The sequence below is a fragment of the Rutilus rutilus genome (genome assembly GCF_951802725.1).
Source record: "Rutilus rutilus genome assembly, chromosome: 4".
Classification (NCBI taxonomy): Eukaryota; Metazoa; Chordata; class Actinopteri; order Cypriniformes; family Leuciscidae; genus Rutilus; species Rutilus rutilus.
The window spans coordinates 19,818,774-19,823,423 of record NC_140212.1 but is presented as its reverse complement, the minus strand read 5'-3'; the positions used below and the strand labels follow the sequence as shown (position 1 = coordinate 19,823,423).

At 40.4% G+C, this 4,650-nt stretch overlaps 1 long non-coding RNA gene across 1 annotated transcript; it reads left to right on the top strand.

Moving 5' to 3' along the window:
* The first annotated feature begins 207 nt into the window (after positions 1-207).
* On the top strand, positions 208-1,613 carry LOC311290073. The gene is made up of 2 exons (XR_014627305.1): positions 208-626; positions 1,184-1,613. It is a non-coding gene; the product is annotated as an uncharacterized lncRNA (long non-coding RNA).
* Positions 1,614-4,650: the final 3,037 nt, after the last annotated feature.

Genomic DNA, 4,650 nt, shown 5'->3' with positions numbered 1-4,650 from the left:
TCCATCCAGTTTATTAGCAACACTGTGCACGAGCGTGAATCCCGCGAATCCCGCGATATCCATCTTTGATCTCACAGCTGTCAGATCCACTGCGAGAAGAGAGAACTGTCCGGCTTGCCTGCGCTTTTTTCACTCCTCCCCTCACTGCAGCCGCCTACTCTCGCCTACATTTCAGGCGAGGCGAGGCGCATCTCAAACAAGCCTAATGTGAAGTCTGCATCCTCCGAAGTCCGTATTTGAAGGCCGATTGCGTCACAGCGGCGCGTCGAAACGTCACAGCGGAGCGACGAAGGATGTCCCAATTCAAAGGCTGCACACTTCGGAGGTCGCATTTGAAGGCCGATTGCGTCACCGCGGCGCTATGAAGGCTGTCCCAATTCAATTCTGCATCCTCCGAAGTCCGTATTCGAAGGCCGGTTGCGTCATCGCGGCGCGACGAAGGCTAAAGCGACGCCAAATGCACCCTTCGTTTCCCCGTGAAAGGAAGGATGCATAAATGGACACTTTGCGGACTATCCTACCCCATAATTCATCGCGCGGCGGTGACGACAACATTTTTATAAAAAAATAAAATAAAAAAAAGACGGCCGAGAGTTCGCTGGTGGACGGCAAATTCACATTTAAATGTAAGTATTATGTTTTCATTTACTCAAATAACTTAGCTAGTGAAACCTGAGTTAAAAGCCACAAGTTTTTCTTTCTTATAAACTTCACCTTAACTCCATCACCATTGCGTGGCTTCATTTGTCAGGTGGTCTGAGGCAAAACTTGTGCTAATAGTTTAATAATTGTTTCAGGGAGCAAGGAGCAGACAGCTCAATTTATTAAACTGCAATTAAAAAAAAAAAAAAACTAAATAAATTAAATGACATTTTATTGTAATATTTGCACTAGTCTGTCAAACTTGTGTAAATAAGAAATATCACTCACCCTATAAAGCCCACAACAATAGGAAAAGCAGTACCATAGATGAGGCAATGGGGTTTCACTTGTATGTGTTTTTGTAGTGCTGTCATGCAAGCCATGTCTACAAAGGTTTTAACCAAATTTGAGTATTCATGAATATGATTTCTGAATATGAATGATTTTAAAAATACAAAGTAAGAAAGTTGAGATCACATCTTTGCTGAAATGTATTGTGCTGTTGTTGTTAACAAGCCATGGTTAATTTGCTCTGCCTTAGGATTGCACGTGTCCTGGGACAGGTGATGGTGTGAGTGGGAAACCCTCGGCTGAAACTTGGCCCTGGTTTGTCCTCATGGATGAGATGTTGGGACAGAGGCATTGCACCCTCATTGCCTCAATCCCTGAGGACACACCAGGGCTGAGTTCAGCAGTGTGTGACCAAGAAGAGGAGCCAGGGGTAGCAGCACCAGCACCACGAAGAAGGCGAGACAGAGAGGACGAGTTTTTGGACTTGAGAGAAGACATGGGACTGCAGAGGCGAGGAGAGCACAAGAGAGAATGGACAGGCTGTTTTCTCTTCTTGAAAGAATGATTGAAAAATATGTATATATATTATATTCTTTAACTTTTTTCACTTATATTTTTTTAAAAGGAAAAAAATTATGCAACTTTAAATGTGTAAATAAAAGAGGATTCATTGCTCTGGACATTGTTTATTTTTGTAATGACAGTCATAATTTCTACATGAAACAAATTCTTCTATAACGTTTTTCCCCCAACTATTTACAACAAACGTTAAACATCTCAAAATCAACATAAACATTTAAATTGTACAGTACATAAAATAAGAAAAATGATGTAGACTTATTCAGCTGAGTTGGAGACACTGGTGTGCTGCTGGACCGGGATGGGCTCCACAATAAAGGCCCTGGTAAGGCCTCCTGCTGGTGGGACATCATCTGGGATGCTCTCCAGTGTTTGACTGCATATTTTCACTATCCACTAAGTTGTCTACCAACAGGTTTGCAGGGCTGACTCATGGAATAAATATTGAGATACTTTATTACACTGAAGTACTTTTAATAACCACTAATACCGCTTTGGCGAAAAACTACTAGTCATATATTTCTAACCCTAGTTAAGCAAAATTATCTTGCATACTCTAATGTACTTAAGGTATCAAGAGTAAAAGTAAAGGAATTCTGGAGGGGAAAAAAACTTGTCAGGGTTTTTATGATGGTTCTGCTTTTACATTACTGCATATGTTGCATTTTACTTCGGAATATTTTTAAGGTTGATACATGTACTTTTGTGTAGTTTATTGTAAAACAATGCATCATATTGTAAAATAACATAATTTTGTAGTCCTGTGTGGGAAAATCACTTCGAGTAGCCTACCGGACCGGTCTAGCCTACGGAGGATTGTTCTTGTCGCCTAGCAACAGTAGTGACTGACAGCTGCCGATCACGAGCGGGAGTTATGCCGCGTTCCAGGCAACCTGTAACCCGTGTTTTTCCACCCCGTAACTGGGAGTACATCGATCTAGTACGAGTTCACGGGTGGGAAGTCACGGGTTTGACTGCCGTTCCAGTGCACTTTCACGGGTATAAGGTTGGAAAAACACGGGTTACAGGTTGCCTGGAACGCTACAAGGTCGTGAGTCGTGGTTTGAAGTCGTGATTTACGAGCTCAAAAACCTGCCTGGAACGCAGCATTACATTCGCACTGGACTTTATTCAACTGGGTTTTTATATTCAAATAGGGTTGAAAACCTGTGTAAATATATTTACCAAGGTCCATTTATGTGCATAATAAAAAAAGAATACACTAGCCTACAAAATCGCATCAAGGTAAGATATAGCCTAAATGAACATTTGAATCTTCGGCTAAGCCGAAAGTACATGACCTGAAACATCCTTAATACCATGTCCTCCAGTAAAATATAAAAAATGACAATTCTGGCTCCATAGCTGTTTACTTAATTTTATCAAATGAATTGTCAGGATGGCAGCATAGGCTACTCTCGCACCGTTGCTTGGCGCCTGGAGCGGTAATCGGGAACACCTGGCTGCGCAATTAGGAAATCCTACGAAGGCTGCATGGTGTGTCGTTCGGAGGACGCATAGGCTGCATCGTTTGAAGTCCGCAGCCTTCGAAGGATGCAGTCTTCACATTGGGACACAGCTATTGTCAGGCTTTTATATTAACAGCTCAGTTAGCTAATCGCCAACACAGAATATGATAATATAACAATGCAACATGTAACAATGTGTTGGCAGTGGCTTCATAAATTAATTAAAAACATAAAAATACAATGTACACCTGATGCACATTTCTTTGTTCTTCATTTTCTAGAACAATAGTTTAAGAACCATACTGTATTTTTGTGTAATTAATTAAGAGAAAGTACTCCGCCATTTTGCTCCGACGAAAGTGACTTGAACGCACATGCCGTTATAAGCACGACTTCCCACCTCGTACGTACGAACTTCCCAGGAGGACTTGAACGCACCACTGGGAAACGCTCGGCTCAGCATTAAGCTTTGCGTGTTATTCTGAGTCCATCTGCTTGCCTGCGGGTTTGGTCTTTTATATCACTGTAATTAGTCCATTAAGCGTTTTATATGTCCAGCAGGGGAATCCTTAAGTATTGAGGGAAACCCTAATAGCCTGCATGAGGCACATCGCCACAATATAAAGTTAAGGCAACTAAACAACCAAGAGAAATATATGTCAACCTCAAAATTGTAACATTGGATCTGTACATCCGCATCGGGAAATAACATTAATCTCGTTCACGGTAGAGAAAGATGCATGTAAGTTAGGCTACACAGGAAAAGGAACCGCGAAGACACGAAATTTAACATAAAACAGCCGTCATAATAATCACAAATACACTTACATTTCTGTAAATTAGTTTTATGAATGAATTACTTGTTCTAACTGTTGCTGGTCTTCGTCAACAACACGCGCTTTTGCACCACCTGCTGGTGAGGTCGACTAACAGCAGATGGAGAGTATGCTCGGCAATCTACTGCTTTTCCTGCAGTTCCTGGATGTCAATGTTGAATTTACTGTCGAATTTGAACCACTGAATTTGTGGAAGCGAATTTGCAAAGCGAAATAAAATGGACAGAAAATTGCCTGTTGAGTATTATAGGTTGTATTTTTAAACAGTTTGAATATTTTGGAAGTGAAATATGAAAGGTGAATATGGATTATTGATTTTTTAATAACGAAAATGTGTTTGAAATGTTTTTAATTGAAATATTCACAGCTTAAATATTCAACCATGTTGAATTTCAGCCCATAAAAATGCAAGCATGGTTAATGCAATGCCTATTTTTTTCAAGTAGTGCAATTCAACAGGCTTTTTTATTTCAAAAACATTTGACATTATTTTACTTCCATAGTCTGGGTTGGGGACAAGCATAAAACTGCAAAATCTGCTAATAAACAACCTGGCAAAGACATTTTTAAAAGAAAACAGGGGCAAGATTTGGTGGTTACTTGGAGCATGAACTTCATAATGACAATTTATTTGTGCATTTGTTTGTTTATTTATTTACAAAAAAAGGCCAAGGACACAAAAGTGCCTGTAGTTGGAGTTGGAGAGCATAAAATCACAGACAGAAGTAGAAAATAGTGTTTTAGACTTGAGCGCCCTCTATCGGCTGACTGTAGTTCTGCACCCTCACAGTTTCACTTCCTCAAAGACGAAACTAGGAAACTCGTCAATTCAT